This window comes from Capra hircus, chromosome 1, assembly GCF_001704415.2.
Source record: "Capra hircus breed San Clemente chromosome 1, ASM170441v1, whole genome shotgun sequence".
Classification (NCBI taxonomy): Eukaryota; Metazoa; Chordata; class Mammalia; order Artiodactyla; family Bovidae; genus Capra; species Capra hircus.
Window position 1 is genome coordinate 48613541 of NC_030808.1, and position 26656 is coordinate 48640196.

Below are 26656 nucleotides of genomic sequence, written 5' to 3' on the forward strand. Positions count from 1 at the left end.
TCCACTGCCTTCTAGAGAGGGTCACAGTTTTTCTTTGTCTCTGTTGTGTCATTTGTCTTGTTCTATGCCCTGAGAACTTGACTTTATGACCAGTGGGAATATTCTATCTGCTAACCACCATCTAGAAAGTATACTTACCAGGGTGCATTTGGCCATCAGTTGACTAGACTGGGAATCGAAGCAGCTGTAGCCAGTTTGTCAGAAGTCCAAACAGAACAACCTGAATTTGTGACTGGCATCTCTTTGTCTCCCCCATGCCAGCCATCAGGAAAATTTATCATAGGGTTCTCAGTCCATAAGCGGTCTTCATTGTCTCAAACTGTATTTCCTCTTTTAGTGGCAACATCCTTACCACTTATATGATGAAATTCTTTGCTTTCTTAGACCATGGCACACGGTGCAGCCAAAAAAAAAAAAAAAAAAAAAAAGTACTGAAATAATGTAAATAAATATTGAAAGAGACCAGGAATTGGCAAGGAAGAGCCATAAGACTTTTCCCAGAATGATGCAAATCTTTAGATGATTTTTAAGAAAAGGGATGGGGCTTTCCTCATGGTTCAGTGGTAAAGAATCTGCCTAACAATGCAGGAGAGCAGGTTCAACCCCTGGTATGGGAAGATCCTACATTCCACAAGGCAGCTGAGCCTGTGTGCTGCAACTACTGAGCCAGTGTGCCACAACAGAGTGCTGTGAAGCCCTTGCTGCACAACAAGAGAAGCCACCACAAAGAGAAACCCGTACCCAGTAATGAAAAGTAGCCCCCACTCTTCACAACAGGGAAAAAAACCCATACAGCAATGAACACCTTGCACAGCCTGAAGTAAATAAATTAGAAAAACAACAACAACAACAACAAAAAGAAATGGGATGAGGATGTGGAATGCTGGATCTCCCAGATTCTCTGGAGCAGTGAGAGGCAATGAGGAGCTTGTGGTTTGCTGGAGGGCTTTTCCATACTCTCTCTCTCCCAGCCACCTGGGCTGATGACTAGGTGGGCACCTCTTTGCAGCCCAGGGCCACCTAGCCGAGGAGCCACTTGCTCTGAGGATTCACACTTTGCTCTCAGACAGAGGATGCTGCCCACTCTGGGCCCCTTAATTTTTTTTTTTTTTTAAATAAATGAGATGAATAGAACACCCAATGATGGAGTTAAAGGTTTTAATACAACACTATCTAAGGTTGGGTGAGCTAAGTGGACCCCCTATTGGTCTTTTAATATTAAAGAGCCTCAAATCAGTCTGCTCTATTTATCTGATTTAGAGTAAGTTTAAAACAATCCAAAAGGCAATAATTGTGTGCAATAAAATTCACTTTTTTTGGCAAGACAAGCAAAATTTAAACATAAAATTTTAGGACTTCCCTGGAAGTGGTTAAAAGTAGGTGCTTCTATTTCATGGTGAACAGGTTCAATTACTGGTCAGGGAACTAAGATCTTGTGTGCTGTGAGGCACAGCTAAAAAATAAAAATAAATCAATAAACATAAAACTCTCTCTCTGCCCTTTGACCTCCTGGATCCCCCCTACTGTGCATTGTGTAAATATTTTATACATCAATTTAATCTCCCTCTTTGGCAGAAGTACTACTTAACCAAAAAGAACAATGTTCTCCTAGCATCAACAGAACAACTTCTTAAAAGATCACGTTCCTTCTTGATCTTGTAAGAGGTCATGATGATGCTTCCATCAGCATTGTGTAAACTGTCAATAATATGTCATTTCATGTAAAGTCCACTGTCTTGAAACTTCCATAACCGTGCCTTGATTTCTCATGAACAGAATAGTTCTTAGAGCATTCTGAGTTACTCTTCCTGAGCTGTAATCCTCAAATTTGGCTCAAATAAAATTTTCCATTTCTTTCTTCCATCAACAGACTACTTTTCATCAACAATTACAGTGAGAAATCTGGCCAGCAATTGCCTGGGCTAGCAAGAAAATTGACAAAAGAAGTGCCTGAGTCCCTTGGTTTAACCCCTCTGGAAACCCAAGGCCTTTTGCACAAAAATGGTGGGGGGAGGGTTGGGAAAGGTGGAAAGCATGTGTATAGAAGTAGTTTCCAGGACTCCTTTATGTAGGAGCGTGATCTTGATACTGAAATCCACTGATGGGGCTCTGACGTGGGCATATTTTAAAAAATGCAAAAGTCTAAGGATTGATGTGATACTTGAGCAGGTGTTATATGAATAGGTTATGTCAGTGTTGCACAAGTGTTTTATAGGAATAAATGTTATGTCTGTCTGAGAATGCTTTCTCAGCTCAGAATTGCTGGGTTGATGGGGTCCTAGGAAGTCCATCCCCTTCATGAATACAGTCTTGTCTTGGTAAAAGGGCTTGCATAACTCAGTGGAGGATGAGTCATAATGTGCAGGGCCACCCATGATGGATAAATCACAGTGGAAAGTTATGACAAAATGTAGTCCATGGGAGCAGGAAATGGCAACCCACTCCAGTACTCTTGACCTAGAAAATGAAAAGGCAAAAACATATGACACCAGAAGATGAGTCTGCCAGGTGACAAGGGCTCCAATGTACTACTGAGGAAGAGCAGAGGGCAACTACTAATAGCTCCAGAAAGAATAAAGTGGCTGGGTCAAAGCAGAAATGATGTTCAGCTGTGAACGTGTCTGGTGGTGAAAGTAAAGTCTGATGCTGTAAATAACAATATTGCATAGGAACCTGAAAAGTTAGGCCCATGAATCAAGGTAAACTGGACATGGTCAAGCAGGAGATAGCAAGATTGAACATCTATATTATAGGAATCAATGAACTAAGATGAAATTTTAATTCAAATGAACATTATATCTACTACTGTGGGAAAGAATCCCTTAAAGAAATGAAATAGCCTTCATAGTCAACAAAAGAGTCTGAAATGCAGTACTTGGCTGTAATCTCTAAGGCAATAGAATGATCTTGTTTTGTTTCCAAGGTAAACCATAGACATAAATTGAAGAAAGTTGGGAAAACCATTAGTCCATTCAGTTATGACCTAAATCAAATCCTTTTTAATTATACAATGAAGGTGATAATAGATTCACAGGATTAGATCTGGTAGACACAATGCCTGAAGAACTATGGACTGAGGTTCATGATATTGTATAGAAGGCAGTGATCAAAACAACCCCCAGGAGAAAGAAATGCAAGAAGGCGAAGTGGTTGTCTGATGAGGTTTTACAAATAGCTGAGGAACTAAAAACGAAAGACAGGGAGAAGGAAAGATATATCCAACTGAATGCACAGTTCCAGAGAATAACAAGGAGAGGTAAGAAAGCCTAACTAAATAAACATGCAAAGAAATAGAGGAAAACAATAGAATGGCAAAGATGGAGATATTAAAGAAGAATTTCATGCAAGGATGGGCACAATAAAGGACAGAAATGGTAAGGACCTAACAGAAGCAGACGAGATTAAGAAGAGGTGGCAAGAATACCCAAAACTACTATACAAGAAAGGTCTTCATGACCCAGATAACCACGTTGGTGTGGTTACTCACCTAGAACCGGAAATCCTGCAGTGTGAAGTCTAGTGGGCCTTAGGAAGCATTACTAAGAACAAAGCTATTGGAGGTGACAGAATTCTATCTGAACTTTTTATAATCCCCAAAATGATACCCTTAAAGCACTGCACTCAATATGTCAGCAAATTTGGAAAACTCAACAATGACCACAGGACTGGAAAAGATCAGTTTTCATTCAAATCCTAAAGAAAAGGAATGCCAAAGAATGTTCACATTACCACACAATCACACTTTTTTTATGTGCTAGCAAGATTATGCTCAAAATCCTTCAGGCTAGGCTTCAGCAGTATGTGAACCAAGAACTTCCACATGTACAACCTGGGTTTAGAAAATGGAGAGGAACTACAGATCAAATTGCCAGCCTTGGTTGGATCATGGAGAAAGCAAGGGGATTCCAGAATTTCATCTACTTCAGCTTCACTGACTACACTAACTGTGTGGGTCACAGCAAACTGTGGAAAATTCTTAAGATGTGAATTTTAAGACCACCTTACCTGCCTCCTGATAAACCTGTATGCAGGACATGAAGCAACAGTTAGAATCGGACATGGAACAATTTACTGGTTCAAAATTGGGAAAGGAGTACATCAAGGCTGTATATTGTCACCCTGCTTGTTTAACTTCTGTGAAGAGTACATCATGAGAAATGCCAGCTGGATGAAGCATAAGCTAGAATCAAGATTGACAGAAGAAATATAAATGCCAGATATGCAGATGATGCTGCTCTAACGGCAGAAAGTGAAGAAGAACTGAAGAACCTCGTAATGAGTGTGAAAGAGGAAAGCAAAAAAGATGGCTTGAAACTCAATATTATAAAAACTAAAGAAAGTGAAAGTGAAAATCACTTAGTCCTGTCCACCTCTTTGTAACCCCATGGACTATACAGTCCATGGAATTCTCCAGGCCAGAATACTGGAGTGAGTAGCCTTTCCCTTTTCCAGGGGATCTTCCCAACCCAGGAATCAAACCCAGGTCTCCCATATTGCAGGTGGATTCTTTACCAGCTGAGCCACAAGGAAAGCCCAGAAATAAAAGTGAAATTCCCTTAGCCCTGTCTGACTCTTTGTGACCCCATGGACTACACAGTCCATGGTGTTTTCCAGGCTATAATATTGGAATGAGTAGCTTTCTCCCCTCTTGAGAAGATCTTTCCAACCCAGGAATAGAATTGGGGTCTCTTGCATTTGCAGGTGGATTCTTTACCAACTGAGCTATCAGGGAAGCCCCAATAAAAACTAAGACCATGGCAATTGGTCCCATCACTTCATGCCAAATAGAAGAGGGACAAGTGGAAGCAGTGACAGATTTGATTTTCACAGGCTTCAAAGTCACTGTGGATGGTGACTGCAGATATGAAATTAAGAGTCTTGCCCCTTGGAAGGAAAGCTATGACAAACCAAGGCAGCATATTAAAAAGCAGAGACATCACTCTGATGACAAAGGTCTGTCCATATAGTCAGAGCTATGGTATTTCCAATAGTCACATACAGGTGTGACAGTTGGACCATGAAGGAAGCTGAGACCTGAAGAACTGATTCATTTGAAATATGGTGCTGGGAGAAGACTCTCAAGAATCCCTTGGACTGCAAGGAGATCAAACATGTCAATCCTAAAAGAAATCAACCCTGAATGTTCACTGGAAAGATTGTTGCTGAAATTGAAGCTCCAATACTTTGGCCACTCAATGTGAATAGTTGACTCATTGGAAAAGACCTTGATACTGAGAAAGAATGAAGACAAAATAAGAAGAGGGTAGCAAAGGATGAGATAGTTTGATAGCATCACTGATTCAAAGGACAAGAAGTTAATCAAACTCCAGGAGATAGGGGAAGACAGAAAAGCCTGGCATGCTGCAGTTCACCGGGTCAAAAAAAGTAGGGCACAACTTAGTGACTGAACAACAACAACCAAAGGGAAAACTATGGTTAGAGACATGAGTTAATGAAATTAAGCTGAAAGTTTATGGGAAAAGTGGAGTATTAGAATAGGCTTGTTTTAGTCTTGCATATCTCTACAAAACCAAAAATGTAGTTCTAGGAGCAATTAAAAAACTCACCAGTCTTTACCATCTCAAACTTCCCCTGCTAATCTCAAAATGCTTGTAGACTGGGTTGTAAGTATTGTGTCTTTGTGGTGGAGATTTTCTACCTCCATCTTCTCTAGGACTTAAGAGACCTTTGAAAGGCAGATTTTAAGATCTTTCCCATCAGAGGGGGGAAAAAATAAAAAGGTGGGGGTGGGTTATTTGGAAATTAGACAAATGAGAAATCTTTAAAATCTTACCTACAAATATAAGTAAAAATTCTTTGGCTATGTTAAGAGATAATATTGACTTTTTCCAATTGTCAGAACTGAATTTGTATCTAACTATTAAATTATAAACTAGTGAGTTTCGTACTGTTTGACCCATCCCTGACTTTTTTTTTTTAAGCAAAAAGCTATAAGATCTGTACATTTTGTATGTTTATCTGTGTATGTAAGGTGTGGATGCATGATTTTGTTTTACCTCAGGGTGATATTACTAAAATTAGTTTACAAAAGAACCTCATTTAATTGGCTTACACAAGCAAGTCCTCATGTAAAAATTCTCAGAGATGTAATAGAAACAAACCCAGTTTTTTTTCAAGTTAATGTGATATATAATAATCTGTAATTAAAAATTAAAATTTTCAGCTTAATTAAAATAGCTATGTTTTAAGAGTTATTGGTAGTGGATATAATGCAGGTATCCAGCTTTTATTTGAGAAAAATCATACATCGACTCAAATATGACCATAGAGCTTTAAGGAACTGAGGCTGGCTTTGTGTAGCCAATAAACCCCCTGGAAAAAATACCCTTGCACTTTGCTTACACAGTTTCCAGCAGACTTACCAAGTGACTAAGGAAAGCCACTTCCTGGTAGGTACAGGAACCTCAAGATGCATTGGAGCCCTAAAGAAGAAATGAATGTATTCAACTAAGTATTATAGTTTAGTCTGTTGGTAGGTTCTTGGCTTGGTTTTCCGGCTTGAAAAGGCATTGGAAAGTTCAGTCTAAAGATTCTTGATGAAAAGTTCCATCACAGGAGACTCAAAAGAGACTTTATGATCAATTTCTATTTTTACTGTACTTGTGTAAATAATGGGGCCAAGTTTAATTAAACAAAACTCATTTTAGAAACAAATCAGTCTTAAGTTGGTTATCTTGGTAGAAATGATTGATTTTAGATAGAAAATAGTTTCAGTAATATGTCTTCATGGATAGCAGATTCTAGCGCCGTTCATTGTCTTCTAAGGTTTTGTTTTCTACCTATAAACTGGACTGGATTCTGAATTCCCCTGGTTTACTCCAATATTTGGCTACAACTCTTCAAGCTAGTGTTTTTAATCTTATCTTCCATCCTTTTTTCTTGGAATCATTAAGAACTAAAATTTCCCTTTGCACAAGCTATGCAAGCTAAAATTTTACAACTTGATATAAAAATAGAAATTACCCAATAGATCATATATAGACAGTCTTCATGACTGTTGCTAAATGGGCCATTTAAAATGATTATCAGAGACATTCAAACTGCAGACCAGGAAAATCTGTCAGTTTGCCACCACCTACCCTCACTCTATCTGATGATGCTTTAAGCCAGACATCGAAAATTTTCCTTGACTGATCGCCTTTAGAACTCAGCAACTGTGATTATAATTTACTCTAATCACTAAGCATTGCTTTTCTTTTGTTTATATAGAAATCCCTCTTATTAAATATCTGATTGTTTTTACCCTATAAGCAAAACTTTGAGAGCCTACCTGCTTTACTACCTTCCGAAATAAGATTAACTGAACTAAATCTATTGTCAGGACTAAGAGAGGGGCTCAATGAGATACACAATAATCTATCAACTCAACTTTTGTACCATGAAACTTCTTGGAGAAGTTTCAAAGGCATAACTGTATTATAGCAAAATTTGAGTGCTGACTCCTCAGTCACTCAGTCTTGTCTGACTCTTCTTGACCCCATGTACTTTAACCCACCAGGCACCACTTTCTTTTTGATATTTCAGGTAAGAATACTGGAACAGGTTGCCGTTTCCTCCTCCAGGGGTTCTTTCTGACCCAGGGATTGAACCAGTTGACTGCACAGGTAGATTCTTTACCACTGAGTCCCCTGGGGAGTTCAGGGGCAAAACTTGCCACCCCTGAAATGTATCTCTCAGGCATGCAGAGTATTTTAATTTGAAAACCATCAAGGTTTGAAAGACTCAGGAAGCACCTTTGATCTTCCCCTACTGCTTAAAGAAATTTAGACAGAGGACCTATTCCTGGAATGGAGCTATCATAACCATAGCATGTTATGGTAGATAGGGTAAACAGACAGGAACCTAGCAAAGTCTGTTAAAATTTCTCTCTGTCCCATTGTTTTGTTGACTAAAAGATACACAACTCAAGAGTTCCAAATTGAGTTTTATTTGGGGCAATATGAGAACTGCAAGCCGGGAGACAGCACCTCAGATAGCTCCAAGGGACTGTGCCAAAGAGGATGTGACGAAAGGTCAATATGTAAGATTTGGTGAAGGGAAATTTCAATGCAGTGTCAGACATGACTGAGCAACTTCACTTTCATTTTCACTTTCCACTTTCATGCATTGGAGAAGGAAATAGCAATCCACTCGAGTGTTCTTGCTTGGAGAATACCAGGGACAGGGGAGCCTGGTGGGCAGCCGTCTATGGGGTCGCACAGAGTCAGACACAATTGAAGCGACTTGGCAGCAGCAGTAGCATGCTCTTTACTTTACAAAAGCCTTTCTGGTAGTCAACAGGAGGTGACGTCACCATGATGGGATTTAGTGCTTTTCTAGATACGAAGAGATGCAAGGATTGGGATTATAAAATTACTTCCTGAAAATATCAAACTAACTAACGACCTGTTTCACCAGTTTCTTGGAGAGTGCCGCCTCACTCTCCACCCTGAATTCCCCTCAGGAGGTGTTGAAAGTCAGCACCTGTAGCAGCACAGTGTTCAATCTCTGCAGAAGCATGTGGCAAACACCATTGTTGCTGTTCAGTTCAGTTCAGTTCAGTCACTCAATTGTGTCCAACTCTTTGCGACCCCATGAATCACAGCACACCAGGCCTCCCTGTCCATCACCAACTCCCGGAGGTCACCAAGACTCACGTCCATCGAGTCAGTGATTCCATCCAGACATCTCATCCTCGGTTGTCCCCTTCTCCTCCTGCCCACAATCCCTCCTAGCATCAGAGTCTTTTCCAATGAGTCAACTCTTCACATGAGGTGGCCAAAGTACTAGAGTTTCAGCTCGAGCATGATTCCTTCCAAAGAAATCCCAGGGTTGATCTCCTTCAGAATGGACTGGTTGGATCTCCTTGCAGGCCAAGGGACTCTCAAGAGTCTTCTCCAACATCACAGTTCAAAAGCATCAATTCTTCAGCGCTCAGCCTTCCTCACAGTCCAACTCGCCCATCCATACACGACCACAGGCAAAACCATAGCCTTGACTAGATGGACCTTAGTTGCCAAAGTAATGTCTCTGCTTTTGAATATGCTATCTAGGTTGGTCATAACTTTTCTTCCAAGGAGTAAACATCTTATAACTTCATGGCTGTAATCACCATCTGCAGTGATTTTGGAGCTCCCCCCCCCCAAAAAAAAATGCCTGACACTGTTTCCACTGTTTTCCCATTTATTTCTCATGAACTGATGGGACTGGATGCCATGATCTTCGTTTTCTTAATGTTGAGCTTTAAGCCAACTTTTTCACTCTCCTCTTTCACTTTAACGAAGAGGCTCTTTAGTTCATCTTCACTTTCTGCCATAAGGGTGGTATCATCTGCATATCTGAGGTTATTGATATTTCTCCCAAAATCTTGATGCCAGCTTGTGTTTCTTCCAGTCCAGCGTTTCTCATGATGTATTCTGCATAGAAGTTAAATAAGCAGGGTGACAATATACAGCCTTGATGTACTCCTTTTCCTAATTGGAACCAGTCTGTTGTTCCATGTCCAGTTCTAACTGTTCGCTGGCTGGCGCACTAACCACAGGCGGCAGCGGCGGCGGTGGCGGTGGCGGCGGGCCAGCCCACTAAGCGCAGCCGAGAGCTACCACACGTCCGAAGTCAGGGACAGTGGCCAGGAGTACCAGGCTGCGACCATGCAGGAATGGCCGGGAGGAGCCATCCCGCATCTGAGGTCAGGGGCAGTGGCCAAGAGGAGCTACCCCGAGTCAGAGGTCAGTGGCGGCTGGGAAAGACACCCCACGTTCATGGTCACAGCGGTGGCTGGGAAGAGCTACCCAGCGTCCAAGGTCAGGGGCAGCCGGGAGAACCCACCTCGTGCCCAAGGCCAGGGGCAGTGACCATGAGGAGCCACCCCGATCCCGAGGCCAGGGGTGGCAGCTGGGAGGAGCCACTCACGCCCGAGGCCAAGGCAGGCGGCTGGGAGGAGCAACCCAAGGAGCGGTGGCTGAGCAGGCACAGGAGGGCCTAGAGAAGCTATCCCACTTTGAAGGTCAGGAAAGATGGCAGTAAGGAGATACCCCTCATCCAAGGTAAGGAACAGCAGCTGTGCTTTGCTGGAGCAGCCGTGAAGAGATACCCCAAGCACTAGGTAAGAGAAACCCAAGTAAGATGGTAGGTGTTGCAAGAGGGCATCAGAGGGCAGACACACTGAAACCGTACTCACAAAAAAAACTAGTCAATCTAATCACACTAGGACCACAGCCCTGTCTAACTCAATGAAACCAAGCCATCACTGTTGGGCAACCCAAGATGGGTGGGTCATGGTGGAGAGGTCTGACAGAATGCGGTCCACTGGAGAAGGGAATGGCAAGCCACTTCAGTATTCTTGCCTTGAGAACCCAATGAAGAGTAGGAAAAGGCAAAATGATAGGATACTGAAAGAGGATCTCCCCAGGTCATTAGGTGCCCAATATGCTACTGGAGATCAGCGGAGAAATAACTCCAGAAAGAGTGAAGGGATGGAGCCAAAGACAAAACAATACCCAGTTGTGAATGTGGCTGGTGATAGAAGCAAGATCTGATGCTGCAAAGAGCAATATTGCATAGGAACCTGGAATGTCAGGTCCATGAATCAAGGCAAATTGGAAGTGGTCAAACAAAACAGATGGCAAGGGTGAACATCGACATTTAGGAATCAGAGAACTAAAATGGACTGGAATGGGTGAATTAAACTCAGATGACCATTACATCTACTACTGAGGGCAGGAATCCCTCAGAAGAAATCGAGTAGTCATCATGGTCAAGAGTCCGAAATGTGGTACTTGGATGCAGTCAGAAAAATGACAGAATGATCTTTGTTCGTCTCCAAGGCAAACCATTCAATATCACAGTTATCCAAGTCTAGGCCCCAACCAGTAACGCTGAAGAAACTGCGGTTGAATGGTTTTATGAAGATCTAAAAGATCTTTTAGAACTAACACCTAAAAAAAGATGTCCTATTCATTATAGGGGACTGGAATGCAAAAGTAGGAAGTCAAAAAACACCTGGGGTAACAGGCAAATTTGGCCTTGGAATGCGGAATGAAGCAGGGCAAAGACTAATAGAGTTTTGCCAAGAAAATGCACTGGTCGTAGCAAACACCCTCTTCCAACAACACAAGGGAAGACGCCACACATGGACATCACCAGATGGTCAACACCAAAATCAGACTGATTATATTCTTTGCAGCCAAAGATGGAGAAGAAACAGTCAACAGAAACAAGACCAGAAGCTGACTGTGGCTCAGATCATGAACTCCTTATTGCCAAATTCAGACTTAAATTGAAGAAAATAGGGAAAACCACTCGACCATTCAGGTATGACCTAAATCAAATCCCTTATGATTATACAGTGGAAGTGAGAAATAGATTTAAGGGACTAGATCTGATAGATAGAGTGCCTGATGAACTATGGAATGAGGTTTGTGACATTGTATAGGAGACAGGGATCAAGACCATCCCCATGGAGAAGAAATGCAAAAAAGCAAAATGGCTGTCTGGGGAGGCCTTACAAATAGCTGTGAAAAGAAGACAGGCAAAAAGCAAAGGAGAAAAGTAAAGATATAAGCATCTGAATGCAGAGTTCCAAAGAATAGCAAGAGATAAGAAAGCCTTCTTCAGCAATCAATGCAAAGAAATAGAGGAAAACAACAGAATGGGAAAGAGCAGAGATCTCTTCAAGAAAATTAGAGATACCAAGGGAATATTTCATGCAAACATGGGCTCAATAAAGGACAGAAATGGTTTGGACCTAAAAGAAGCAGAAGATATTAAGAAGAGGTGGCAAGAATACACAGAAGACTGTACAAAAAAGATCTTCACAACCCAGATAATCACGATGATGTGATCACTAATCTAGAGCCAGACATCTTGGAATGTGAAGTCAAGTGGGCCTTAGAAAGCATCACTATGAACAAAGCTAGTGGAGGTGATGGAATTCCAGTTGAGCTGTTTCAAATCCTGAAAGATGATGCTGTGAAAGTGCTGCACTCAATATGCCAGCAAATTTGGAAGACTCAGCAGTGGCCACAGGACTGGAAATGGTCAGTTTTCATTTGAATCCCAAAGAAAGGCAATGCCAAAGAATGCTCAAACTACCTCACAATTGCACTCATCTCACATGCTAGTAAAGTAACGCTCAAAATTCTCCAAGCCAGGCTTTAGCAATACGTGAACCATGAACTTCCTGATGTTCAAGCTGGTTTTAGAAAAGGCAGAGGAATCAGAGATCAAATTGCCAACATCCGCTGGATCATGGAAAAAGCAAGAGAGTTCCAGAAAAAACATCTATTTCTGCTTTATTGACTATGCCAAAGCTTTGACTGTGGATCACAATAAACTGTGGAAAATTCTGAGAGAGATGGGAATGCCAGACCACCTAATCTGCCTCTTGAGAAATCTGTATGCAGGTCAGGAAGCAACAGTTAGAACTGGACATGGAACAACAGACTGGTTCCAAATAGGAAAAGGAGTACGTCAAGGCTGTATATTGTCACCCTGCTTCTTTAACATATATGCAGAGTACATCATGAGAAATGCTGGACTGGAAGAAACACAAGCTGGAATCAAGATTGCCGGGAGAAATATCAATAACCTCAGATATGCAGATGACACCACCCTTATGGCAGAAAGTGAAGAGGAGCTAAAAAGCCCCTTGATGAAAGTGAAAGTGGAGAGCAAAAAAGTTGGCTTAAAGGTCAACGTTCAGAAAACCAAGATCATGGCACCCAGTCCCATCACTTCATGGGAAATAGATGAGGAAACAGTAGAAACAGTGTCAGACTTTATTGTTTTGGCCTCCAGAATCACTGCAGATGGTGACTGCAGCCATGAAATAAATTAAAAGATGCCTACTCCTTAGAAGAAAAGTTATGATCAACCTAGATAGTATATTCAAAAGCAGAGACATTACTTTGCCGACTAAGGTCCGTCTAGTCAAGGCTATGGTTTTTCCAGTAGTCATGTATGGATGTGAGAGTTGGACTGTGAAGAAGGCTGAGTGCCGAAGAATTGATGCTTTTGAACTGTGGTGTTGGAGTTTTCTCTTGAGCGTCCCTGGGACTGCAAGGAGATCCAACCAGTCCATTGTGAAGGAGATCAAGCCTGGGATTTCTTTGGAAGGAATGATGCTAAAGGTGAAGCTCCAGTACTTTGGACACCTCATATGAAGAGTTGACTCATTGGAAAAGACTCTGATTCTGGGAAGGATTGGGAACAGTAGGAGAAGGGGACGACCCAGGATGAGATGGCTGGATAGCATCACTGACTCAATGGACTTCAGTCTGAGTGAACTTCCGGAGATGGTGATGGACAGGGAGGCCCTGCGTGCTGCAATTCATGGGGTCGCAAAGAGTTGGACACGATTGAGCGACTGAACTGAACTAAACTGAACTGAACCTGTCCTTAACCTATGTCATTTGTAACTGCTGCTGCTACTGCTAAGTCGCTTTAGTCGTGTCCGACTCTGTGCGGCCCCATGGACGGCAGCCCACCAGGCTTCCCCGTCCCTGGGATTCTCCTGGCAAGAACACTTGAGTGGGTTGCCATTTCCTTCTCCAATGCATGAAAGTGAAAAGTGAAAGTGAAGTCGCTCAGTCATGTCTGACTCTTCGCGACCCCATGGACTGTCGCCCACCAGGCTTCTCAGTTGATGGGACTTTCCAGGCAAGAGTACTGGAGTGGGCTGCCATTGCCTTCTCCGTCGTTTCTAACTCATCAGTTTAAAGATCATAGTATTTAACTTCACATCTTCATGGCTTCTCTTGATCTTTGGATTATGTCACCACCTTTTCTCATGCCCCCTAGCTATTTTACAGAAGAAGAGATGTATGGGCTAAAGACTAATGACAACCAGTTTTTCCCTCAGTCATATAGAACAGAAGTTAATTACTGTACTTTCCTAGAGACAGTGCTGATACTTTATCAGACCAAGGACACATTCCAGGATTTCCAGACAAAGGGTATAATTTTAGATTAATGGAGCAAGATGCTTATTGAAAATAAGATAGAGATCTCAGAGACTTGAACTGACTGCTCAGTAATTTCTACTTCAATCCCATGTCATTTAGACTACTGATGTGTTACAATGAGTTTATACCGAGGCTCAAGATCAAGTGGAAGTTTGCTCATCTGCCATCTTGGACCTAGTTGGTTCTAATCAGTTTATGTCATGTCCATGGGCTACAATCTTTTAAAGGGTTTCCTCTTCCCTCTTCCTGTCTCTCCTGGTATAAGCACTTTCAGAGGGAATATATATGTGAGTGAGCATGAGATTGATCCTTGAGTAGTGGACCATCAACTAGGCAGAAACTGAGAAGAGATGGCATCTAGGATAATATAGGAACTCATTTGGAAATAAGGAACTCATTTTGAACTGCCGTGTTTGAGCACCAGACATAAGAGTAGTGCATAAAAAATGTGAACAGGAATTTACCTCTAAAACACCTATAAGTGGTTGAGGGAAAAAAATAAATTTTAATGCAATTATTAGAGGAACTATAATTAGAGAAATAAAAGTAAATTATATTTCAGAAACAATGTGTTTAAGGAGAACAAAGAGAGACAAAGGCATAGCTTTAAGGAATCATAAATTTTAAAGTGTGAGAGGAGAAATCAAGTGAAAGAGGAAGTAAGAGAAAGACTACATTGATTAGAAAGAAAAAAGAAGCAAATACAGCATCACTCACACAAGGCAAGGGAGCTTATCAGGGAGAGACTGGTCAACTCGCTGACATTGGACTTGTAATTTCAGTGAGATAAGTTTTAAGAGACCACAGGAATTGGCAAGTAAAAAATAATTTCTGACTTTCTGTTGAGTTAATTCAGTGGAGTATATTGAGGAATACCTTCTTAGCAAAACTGGAAATAAGGAAGAAGAGTGAGTAATTACAAATTTTGCTTAAAGTATGATGGTAAATGTAAGGGGAAATTACTCTAAGAGGAAAGTGAAATTGCATGGTGGTTGTTGTTCAGTCATGTCTTACTTTTTATGACTTCGTGGACTGAAGCACACCAGGCTTCTATGTCCTTCACTATCTACCAGAGTTTGCTCAAACTTATGTCCATTGGTGATGCCATCCAACTATCTCATCCTCTGTTGTCGCTTTTTCCTCTTCCCTTCTATCTTTCCTAGCATCAGATTTTTTTCCAATGAGTCAGCTCTTCACATCAAGTGGGCAAAGCATTGGTACTTCAGCCTCAGTATCAGTCTTTCCAATGAATATTCAGGGTTGGTTTCCTTTAGAATTGATTGGTTTGATCTCCTTGCTGTCCCAGGGGCTCTCAAGAGTCTTCTCCAGCACTACAGTACAAAAGCATCAATTCTTCTGTGTTCAGCTTTCTTTATAGTCCAACTCTCACATCCATATATGACTCCTGGAAAACCCATAGCTTTGACTAGATAAATACTTTGTTGGCAAAGTAATGTGTCTGCTTTTTAATATACTGTTTAGGTTGGTCATAGCTTTTCTTCTAACGAAAAAGTGTCTTAATTTCATGGCTTCAATCAGCATCTGCAGTGATGCTGGAGCCAAAGAAAATAAAGTCTGTCACTGTCTCCATTATTTCCCCATCTATTTGCTATGAAGTGAATGGTGGATACTATGTACCTTGATATAAGAAGGGAAAGGCAGATTTACTTATTAAAATTATTTACCATCACATGGCTACAATATAGAAAGAAAGGAAAGGAATTTAGAGCCCTTCTTTTGAATTTAATATTGAAAAGTAGCAAAGGCATGAGTTTTGATAGAAAATATATGTGAGGAAGGAATAATAAGAAGTAATTACAAAATATGTAGAATTAGGAGTAAAATCATTCAGGAAATTAATAACAGAAAGATTTGTGGTCTTTGAGACATTTGAAAGTGAAGAGAATTAGCATGGGCTTTGATCTTCATGACCCAGATAATCATGATGATGTGATCACTAATCTAGAGCCAGACATCTTGGAATGTGAAGTCAAGTGGGCCTTAGAAAGCACCACTACGAACAAAGCTAGTGGAGGTGATGGAATTCCAGCTGAGCTGTTTCAAATCCTGAAAGATGATGCTGTGAAAGTGCTGCACTCAATATGGCAGCAAATTTGGAAACCTCAGCAGTGGCCACAGGAATGGAAACGGTCAGTTTTCATTTGAATCCCAAAGAAAGGCAATGCCAAAGAAAGCTCAAACTACCTCACAATTGCACTCATCTCACATGCTAGTAAAGTAATGCTCAAAATTCTCCAAGCCAGGCTTCAGCAATACGTGAACCGTTAACTCCCTGATGTTCAAGCTGATTTTAGAAAAGGCAGAGGAATCAGAGATCAAATTGCCAACATCCGATGGATCATGGAAAAAGCAAGAGAGTTCCAGAAAAACATCTATTTCTGCTTTATTGACTATGCCAAAGTTTGACTGTGTGGATCACAATAAACTGTGGAAAATTCTGAGAGAGATGGGAATGCCAGACCACCTAACCTGCCTCTTGAGAAATCTGTATGCAGGCCAGGAAGCAACAGTTAGAACTGGACGTGGAACAACAGACTGGTTCCAAATAGGAAAAGGAGTATGTCAAGGCGGTATATTGTCACCCTGCTTATTTAACTTCTATGCAGAGTACATCATGAGAAACGCTGGAATGGAAGAAACACAAGCTGGAATCAAGATTGCCGGGAGAAATATCAATAACCTCAGATATGCAGATGACACCACCCTTATGGCAGAAAGTGAAGAGGAACTAAAAAGCCTCTTGATGAAAGTGAACGAGGAGAGTGAAAAAGATGGCTTAAAGCTCAACATTCAGAAAACGAAGATCATAGCATCTGGTCCCATCACTTCATGGGAAATAGATGAGGAAACAGTAGAAACAGTGTCAGACTTTATTTTGGGGGGCTCCAAAATCACTGCAGATGGTGACTGCAGCCATGAAATTAAAAGATGCTTACTCCTTGGAAGAAAAGTTATAACCAAAAAAGAAAAGAAAAGAAAAGTTATGATCAACCTAGATAGTATATTCAAAAGCAGAGACATTACTTTGCCAACTAACGTCCATCTAATCAAGGCTATGGTTTTCCTGTGGTCATGTATGGATGTGAGAGTTGGACTGTGAAGAAAGCTGAACGCCAAAGAATTGATGCTTTTGAACTGTGGTGTTGGAGAAGACTCTTGAGAGTCCCTTGGACTGCAAGGAGATCCAACCAGTCCATTCTGAAGGAGTTTAACCCTGGGATTTCTTTGGAAGGAATGATGCTAAAGCTGAAGCTCCAGTACTTTGGCCACCTCATGCGAAGAGTTGACTCATTGGAAAAGACTCTGATGCTGGAAGGGATTGGGGGCAGAAAGAGAAGGGGACGACCGAGGATGAGATGACTGGATGGCATCACTGACTCAATGGACATGAGTCTGAGTGTACTCTGGGAGTTGGTGATGGACACGGAGGCCTGGCGTGCTGCGATTCATGGGGTCACAAAGAGTTGGACATGACTGAGCGAGTGAACTGAACTGAACTTAACCTATTGTAACTTGGAGAAAGCTTCATGTTGGAAGTAAAAGCAGAACTCTTGCATTTTCATCATCTACTGTTTCTATATTCTTTTGATCTCTTTTGGGATTCTATCTCCATTTTTTATTTTCCCTTTGGAGCACAATCCTAAAAATGTCCCTTGTTATCCCTGGCAGGAATGTCTTTTTCATGTGACTTAGGAAGACTTCATTACCCTTTCCTGTTGTCATTGTTCTTTAATTTTGAGCAGGAAAAGCTATTAGACTATATTGGAACAAAATTTACCACCTCAAATTGTGTCTCTGGCATGGGGATTATTTCAAGCAGAAAGCAATCAGAGCCCAAAAGACTCAGGAAGAGCATTTGCCATTTCCTCTAACCACCTAAGAGCTTTTCCCAGGTGGCACAGTGGTAATGAATCTGCCTGCCAATGCAGAATATCTCTTGCATACAGGAGACACAGGTTCAATCCCTAGGTGGGGAAGATCCCCTAAAGTAAGAAATGACAACCCAGTATTGTTGTCTGGAAAATTTCATGGACAGCAGAGTCTGGTGGGTTAGAGTCCATGGGGTCACAAAGAGTCAGACCTGACTGAGTGACTGAGCATGCACACACTAACTGCCAAAAGAAATTAGGTAGAGGACCTGTTTCAGGGTAGTCATCTCTCAGAAATAACTATAGTATGATATGAACTAATTGTGGAGGAAAGAAAGAAACCTAGTAATATCTGTTTGTTAAAAATTCTTCTCTGTGTCCCTTGGTCTCTTTATGCTGCTGTATTAAGATGTTTGTTGACCAAGCATTTGCTTTTCTATCTCCATGTGAATTATTTGCCTCTCCTTTAAAGTCCCAAGTTACTACCCAGACACCCTTTTTTACTGAAGATGGTATATGAGTTGAGGACTTCAGTCATTTTGATAAGTTATTCATTTTTTCTAGGTTTCTCTCATATGTGTATGTCATTGAACTTTTGTTTGATTTTCTCCTCTTCATATGTTTCATATCAATTTAATTCTTAGGCCAGCCCGAAGAACCTAGAAGGGTAGAGGAGTTGGCCTCCCTGACAGGGCAGTTCTGCCCCACTAATGATCAAGAGCATTTCTGGGGAAAACTAAATTGTGGAGAAATTTAAAAGGGGAAATTGTGAAACATCTATGAGAGGAGAAAGTAAAAAGTTTTAGTCATTGCCCTGAATTGAGTTTTGCATGCATTAGAAAAGGAATAAATCATCTGTGAAAGGATAACCAGAAAGATAGTTTCAGAGGAATATTTTAGTCATTTATAAAATGGGGACTCAGAGTTTGACTAAGTGATGTCCCTCTACATACTTCCTGAAACCAAGGCCATTGCATACAAGTGTTGTAACAAGGTTATTAAAAGTTATCAACTGCTTACTTGCTGCTAGAGCAGCATGGTCCTATATCTTGATCTGAAATATTTATATATCAAGCCCCTGTAAAGAAAATTACTCAAAGAAAAGTAGATATTCTAAATGCTTAAACAAATACGGTTGTGGACTAGATGTAAACTGTTAAAAATGAGACAACAGATTCAACCCTGAGTTGCTTATACTAAGCCATTACCATATCAAGGTTTAATTTGTTTAGACTCTTTCAGAAGTGGAATCTTAAACCAGTCAATCAGGAATCATCTGATTAGCATTAGATAGGTCATCTGTCTAATATACCTTTGCCATTCCCTGGTGAAAAGTAACTTTGCAATAACTAACCCACTTTTTTGCCTAGTATAACTTCCTTGTTTCTACACCCTTCTGCCTATTAATTTCTTTCATTTTGTACACCTCCTCAGAGTTTCTTTTCTACCTGATAGATAAGCTGCTGCCCAATTCAAATCAATTTTTTCTCAAACTTCTAAAAATTTCAATATGCTTAATTTTATCTTCTAACAAAGTCAATGAGCCATAGGAGAAATATTTCCAGGAGTCTTTACTGTGCTTATATTTCTTTGCATATGTGCTGTTGTAGAGATTTCCAATTCCTCTGAATGAAGAATATAAGAGAGGAGAAATAATTCCTGGCTGAAAAAGAGAAAGCAATAATAAGACTAGAATAAACATTTTGAGAAGGTCTTACTGCTTATCATCTATAATAAGCATAGCTAGAAAGACAAAAGGATCATCCAGGAAAATACTCAGTACTATGCCATCAATAACATTCTCAATTAATTTTTGTCTTTTTTTCATCTTTTTTCTTAATTAACAATATTAATATAATATGAGATATAGGGCATTTATAGATGAAGTCATTTTTGCTTTGTGTTTTATTTGAAGGGTAGAAGAGTATGCAGTCCTAAAATATGTCTCTTTGGCATAAGAATTATTTTAACTGGATTATCTTGAAAAACAGCAGACTCAGGAGATGCTCAGAAAACAGAGTAGAAGTTACCTATCTTGTGCATTTACATTTATAAAGGAAAACATTTGTCATGTTGTTACTCTTTCTGTATCAGAAAGAGAAGGATGCTGTATATCACCAGGGACTCTTATCATAATGAAGAAAATAAAGAGTTAATTTTGCATAACAAACCTTATCCTATCTTCCTTGTTTTATCTGTCCCATACCTGCACTCTCCCGCTCCCCCACATACAACTTTCTTTTGTCTCTAATGGCACCCTACTCCAGAACTCTTGCTTGGAGAATCCCATGGACGGAGGAGCCTGGTAGGCTGCAGTCCATGGGGTCGTGAAGAGTCGGACACGACTAAGCGACTTCACTTTCACTTTTCACTTTCATGCATTGGAGAAGGAAATGGCAACCCACTCCAGTGTTCTTGCCTGGAGAATCCCAGGGATGGAGGAGCCTGGTGGACTGCCGTCTATGGGGCCGAACAGGGTCAGACACAACTGAAGCGACTTGGCAGCAGCAGCAGCAGCAGCAACAATGGCATTGGGTTTCCCTGGTGGTGTAGAGGTTAAAGCGCCTGCCTGCAATGTGGGAGACCTGGGCTCAATCCCTGGGTGGGGAAGATCCCCTGGAGAAGGAAATGGCAACCCACTCCATTATTCTTGCCTCGAGAATCCCATGGACAGAGGAGCTTGGTGGGCTACAGTCCAAGGGTCTGCAAAGAGTCTGACACGACTGAGCGACTTCATTTTCACTTTCACTTTCGAAGATTGTATTCAAGGTGGTGGGTGGCTTAGGCCACCTGGGAGAGCTGTTCATTTTTCTTGGGTATCTTTCATGTATAGATAAAGTATACATGTAAATAAACTTGTTTGTTTTTTTCCTTGTTAACTTATCTTTTATTAGATTATCATAACCAAGAACTTAGAAGGTAGAGGAAGAAATTATTTTTTCTCTCCTCCATACTGCTATTTTCTAATTCTCTAAGAGATTAGAAATTGCTTCATAAAAAAATAAATAAAACCATATTTCCAAATAATCCTAAAATTACAGGGTAATATGTCTGGTAGATTCAACTTGTATATTCTTATTTAAACCTTAATGTAATGTCTTATATTATCAATATTGGATATCTTGTATCCCTGCTTGTATAGAGATTTAAAAATGAACAAACGGAAGTGATTGACATTTTCGTCCTGCTGGTATGTACATTAGTTGGGGGTTGACATTGAAAATCAAGATTTAAGGAATGTGGAAGGCCAAATATAAATAAATCCTGTTTCAAGCCTGACATTTTTCTCTACTTTTTAATGATCTCATCCATGTGGTTTAAAATATTGGAATGATCTAACTTGGAAGATAATTGCATTACCAATACATTCATTTTGGAAATAGCTTTTTAAATTGGTCTTGGCACTAATAATTTAACCATAACAAGAGATTTCTCTGGCAAAATGAAGAGACTGTATGATCTGGGAGGTGGCTACTTTAATATAAACTTCAACAATTTTCTCTGGAAATATCCTTTTTCTCCCCCTATATACAGGGGATTTTAAAAATCAATCAAAGAAGAATGAACTGTCTTAGAAGAGACTGATCTCTTGAGAACTAATATCAATAAAGCCTTGAGACAAGTATTACTAAACAGGCTTTCAAATTGACTTGTTTTGCAGTTGTTTACTGGTTCTTTTGCAAGTAATATTTTGATCTATATTAAAAGATTTGCTGTGATTTTGATGTCATTGTAAATATTTCATCACAAAATAGAATTTTAGCTGTATTGTAGTATACTTTAAAGCATATTGTGTATTAGTCAATTTCCAATAATAAAGGTTAGAAATAGCTATCAGATCAGTGAAATAGCTTAATTATTCTCCTTGTCATGATACGGCAACCAGTAAGGACTGACTTTTATAGTAAACTGGAAAACCAGATAAATTATATAAGAACCAATTTTCAGACATTTTACAACTGTCAACACAAAGTTGTGTTCTCTTCTGACAGGAAAGTGTGTAAGAAATTAATACACAGAAACCTCAATTAAACAGAATCAGTAGACCAGGAAGGAAAGCTTTCATGCCCTGCAATGATAATAGAGCTCATCAGGAACAGGAAAGTCACTTCTTTTTACCTGGCAAGGACTCAGCTAATGAAAAGCCATGGACTCTCTGTTTATCATGACCATCCCAACTTACTTTCTCCTTCTACATAAATATTCTTCTTCCCCTGCCATACAAGGACTTTGAAGTGGTTTGGCATTGTTGCTTACCCCAAATTGCAATTCTCTTTTGATCCTAAATAAACCCATCTTTGCTGGGGAAATATCTGGCAGTCTATTGTTTCAGGTCAACACATGCAAGATGAGATTTAGGCTTGGACAGGCTTCTGCATGGAAGTCCAATCAGAATGAGGCGTGAGCATGTTCAGTCCAAGAAGAAGATACAAATCCCATGAACAAAGAGACAACTAGCATGTGAGTCCACTGTGGCAGTAAGAATTCAAACGATAGAGTATGAAAAAGAAGAAAGTTACACAAAGAAGAAATTTCCCAAATGTAATAATGTTACACTAAGTCTTTGGACAACTATTAAGCTGTGCTTATACCAGCCAAGATTCTGTGGGCCTGTGGGACACATGAGTTATTGATCTGTGAGTTGGATGTAGACTCTAAAGGTCATATGTGTATGAGAGACACAGAACCTCTATGTAGCTAGACAAAAGAAAGCTTATTGCACATTCACGACAATCAATTTACATACCATAGAGTCATCCTTTATGAAAATATCTAGTCTAGATTTTTATATTTTGTATCTGCCTTAAGATAATTTAAGATTTTTAAAAAGAAGTATCTGATACAAGAACTGCCTGAGTTAAAACATATATTCAGTTCAGTTCAGTCGCTCAGTCGTGTCCAACTCTTTACGACCCCATGAACAGCAGCATGCCAGACCTCCCTGTCCATCACCAGACTCACGTCCATCGAGTCCGTGATGCCATCCAGCCATCTCATCCTCTGTGTCCCCTTCTTCTCCTGCCCTCAATCACTCCCAGCATCACAGTCTTTTCCAATGAGTCAACTCCTCGCATGAGGTGGCCAAAGTACTGGAGTTTCAGCTTTAGCATCATTCCTTCCAAAGAAATCCCAGGGTTAATCTCCGTCAGAATGGACTGATTGGATCTCCTTGCAGTCCAAGGGACTCTCAAGAGTCTTCTCCAACACCACAGTTCAAAAGCATCAATTCTTCAGCACTCAGCTTTCTTCACAAACCAACTCTCACATTCATACATGACCACTGAAAAAAACATAGCCTTGACTAGATGGACCTTTGTTAAAATAATATCTCTGTTTTGAACATGCTATCTAGGTTGGTCATAACTTTCCTTCCAAGGGGGAAGCGTCTTTTAATTTCATGGCTGTAATCACCCTCTGCAGTGATTTTGGAGCCCCCCAAAATAAAGACAGCCACTGTTTCCACTGTTTTCCCATCTATTTGCAATGAAGTGATGGGACCAGATGCCATGATCTTAGTTTTCTGAATATTGGGCTTTAAGCCATTTTTTTTCACTCTCCACTTTCACTTTCATCAAGAGGCCTTAGTTCCTCTTCACTTTCTGCCATAAGGGTGGTGTCATCTGCATATCTGAGGTTACTGATTTTCTCTCAGCAATCTTGATTCCAGCTTGTGCTTCTTCCAGCCCAGTGTTTCTCATGATGTACTCTGCATATAAGTTAAATAAGCAAGGTGACAATATACAGCCTTAACGTACTCCTTTTCCTATTTGGAACCCGTCTGTTTTTCCATGTGTAGTTCTAACTGTTGCTTCCTGACCTGCATATAGGTTTCTCAAGAGGCAGGTTAGGTGGTCTGGTATTCCCATCTCTTTCAGAATTTTCCACAGTTTATTATGATCCACACAGTCAAACACTTTGGCCTTGTCAATAAAGCAGAAATAGATGTTTTTCTGGAATTCTCTTGCTTTTTCCATGATCCAGCAGATGTTGGCAATTTGATCTCTGGTTCCTGTGCCTTTTCTAAAACCACCTTGAACATCTGGGAGTTCATGGTTCACGTATTGAAGCCTGGTTTGGAGATTTTGAATATTACTTTACTAGCATGTAAGATGAGTGCAATTATGAGGTAGTATGAGCATTCTTTGGCATTGCCTTTCTTTGGGATTTGAATGAAAACCAACCTTTTCCAGTCCTGCGGCCACTGCTGAGTTTTCCAATTTTGTTTGCATATTTAGAGCAGCACTTTCACAGCATTAATTTTCAGGATTTGAAAGAGCTCAACTGGAATTTCATCGCCTCCACTAGCTTTGTTCGTACTGATGGTTTCTAAGGTCCACTTGACTTCACATTCCAAGATGTCTGGCTCTAAGTGAGTGATTACACCATTGTGACTATCTGGTTGGTGAAGGTTTTTTTTTTTTTTTCTGTGTGTAGTTCTGTACTTTCTTGCCACCTCTTTTTAATATCTTCTGCTTCTGTTAGGTGCTTACCATTTCTGTCCTTTATTGAACCCATCTTTGCATGAAATGTTTCCTTGTATCTCTAATTTTCTTGAAGAAATCTCTAGTCTTTCCCATTCTGTTCTTTTCCTCTATTGCTTTGCATTGATCACTATGGAAGGCTTTCTTATCTCTTTTTGCTATTCTTTGGAACTCTGTATTCAAATGAATGTATCTTTCCTTTTCTCCTTTGCTTTTCACTTCTCTTCTTTTCACAGCTGTTTGTAAGCCCTCCTCAGACAGCCTTTTTGCTTTGTTATATTTCTTTCCCATGGGGATTGTCTTGATCCCTTTCTCCTGTACAACGTCATGAACCTCTGTCCATAGTTCATCAGGTACTCTGTCTATCAGATCTAGTTCCTGAAAACTTTTTCTCACTTCCAGTGTATAATCATGAAGGATTTAATATAGGTCATACCTGAATGGTCTAGTGGTTTTCCCTATTTTTTTCAATTTAAGTCTGAATTTGGCAATATGGAGTTCATGATCTGAGCCACAGTTAGCTCCCACTCTTGTTTTTGCTGACTGTATAGAGCTTCTCCACTTTGGCTGCAAAGGATATAATCAATCTGATTTAGGTGTTGACCATCTGGTGATGTCCATGTGTAGAGTCTTCTCTTGTATTGTTGGAAGATGTTTTCTATGACCAGTGTGTTCTCTTGACAAAAGTCTATTAGCCTTTGCCCTACTTCATTACATATTACATGGCCAAATTTGCCTGTTACTCCAGGTGTTTCTTGACTTCCTACTTTTCCATTCCAGTCCCCTACAATGAAAAAGACATCTTTTTGGTGTGTTAGTTCTAAAAGGTCTTGTAGGTCTTCATAGAACCATTCAAGTTCAACTCCTTCAGCATTAATGGTATTGCATAGGCTTGGATTACTGTGATATTGTATGGTTTGCCTTGGAAATGAAGAGATGTCATTCTGTCGTGAAGAGTTACCCCATATTCAAGGTAAGAGAAACCCAAGTGAGATGGTAGATTTTGTGAGAGAGCATCAGAAGGCAGATATACTGAAACCATAATCACAGAAAACTAGCCAATTTGATCACACAGACCACAGCCTTGTCTAACTCCATGAAACTAAGCCATGCCCACGGGGCAACCCAAGACGGGCGGGTCATGGTGGAGAGGTCTGACAGAATGTGATCCACTGGAGAAGGGAATGGCAAAACACTTCAGTATTCTTGACTTGAAAACCCCATGAACAGTATGAAAAGGCAAAATGATAGTATACTGAAAGTCCCCAGGTTGGTAGGTGCCTAATATGCCGCTGGAGATCAGTGGAGAAATAACTCCAGAAAGAATGAAGGGATGGGGCCAAAGCAAAAACAATACCCAGCTGTGGATGTGACTGGTGATAGAAGCAAGGTCTAGTGCTGTAAAGAGCAATATTGCATAGGAACCTGGAATGTTAGATCCATGAAGAAGTCAAGTGAAGTCACTCAGTAGTGTCCAACTCTTTGTGATTCCATTGACTGTAGCCCACCAAGTTTCTCAGGCAAGAGTACTGGAGTACTGGGTTGCCATTTCCTTCTCCAGGGGATCTTCCCGACCCAGGGATTGAACCCAAGTCTTCCACATTGTAGGCAGATGCTTTACCCTCTGAGAATTAAGGCAAATTGGAAGTGGTTATAGAGGAGACAGCAAGAGTGAATGTTGACATTCTAGGAATCAGCAAACTAAAATGGACTGAAATGGGTGAGTGAATTTAACTCAGATGACCATTATATCTACTACTGTGGGCAGGATTCCCTTAGAAGAAATGGAGTAGCTATCACGGTCAACAAAAGATTTTGAAATGCAGTACTTGGATGCAATCTAAAAGACGACAGAATGATCTCTGTTTGTTACCAAGGCAAACCATTCAAATACCCACAATATCCAGCAATTAAAAATAAGTAAAGAGAGACAAAGTTTCTAGGAGTATGACTCTCCTTGTATCCTTAAGAGGGCAAACTGCTGCCACCAAGAAGACAGGTGAATGCTGGGAGTCACAGTTACTGAATCAGAGATGTATGAGTGGAAACTTCTGTAGGAACCAACGGCTGGGTAGGTAAACCTGAATAGTAATTGATGAATAGCTGGAGGTTTAGGGTGGAAAAATCTGAGTTAATTCTATTGAAGTATTATCAGAGCCTAACTGACCTAGGAGAAAAGTAACATCCTATTCATGATAAATACTAAAACAAACAAACAATCAAAAAAAAAAAAAAAAAACTATACCTCAGCCTATCTTTTTCAAAATACATAATATCAGAGAGAAAGAAAAAAATTCTGAAAGAAGCCATAGGAAAAAAA